General features: G+C 64.3%; 1 protein-coding gene across 1 annotated transcript in view; it reads right to left on the bottom strand.

Moving 5' to 3' along the window:
• OTOP1 (otopetrin 1) overlaps positions 1–342 on the bottom strand; it is a 31,960-nt gene that overhangs the window by 26,442 nt on the left and 5,176 nt on the right. The window lies entirely within an intron of this gene.

Raw genomic sequence — 342 nt, 5'->3', positions numbered from 1 at the left:
CGGCTGCCCCGCCCCGTCGGAGCCGCGCCCCGGGGCTTTATACAGCCGGCCGGGTGGCAGGGCTGGGTCTCGCCGCTCGCTCCTCCCGGGGGCAGTGCCCGGGGGCGAGGGGGCAGCGGCGCGGGGGCTCCGGCCGGCTGCGTGCTCTGTCGGCGGAGTGCCAGCGCTCTCCAGGACTTGGGCTCCATCTCCAGGAGACTGCTGAGCCCCCCGGGAGAGAAAGGAGAGGGCATGCGGTAACATAAATAGGAACTTAATAGTTATTCTCACAGCACAAAAACTAGGGGTCGCACAATGAAACTAGTAGGTTGTGCGCTTAAAGCTAACACGACGAAGTTCTTT

This window comes from Gavialis gangeticus, unplaced genomic scaffold (genome assembly GCF_001723915.1).
Source record: "Gavialis gangeticus isolate Ggan-Ray unplaced genomic scaffold, GavGan_comp1, whole genome shotgun sequence".
NCBI lineage: Eukaryota > Metazoa > Chordata > Crocodylia > Gavialidae > Gavialis > Gavialis gangeticus.
The sequence above is the reverse complement of the archived record's forward strand: the minus strand, read 5'-3'. Positions and strand labels throughout refer to the sequence as shown.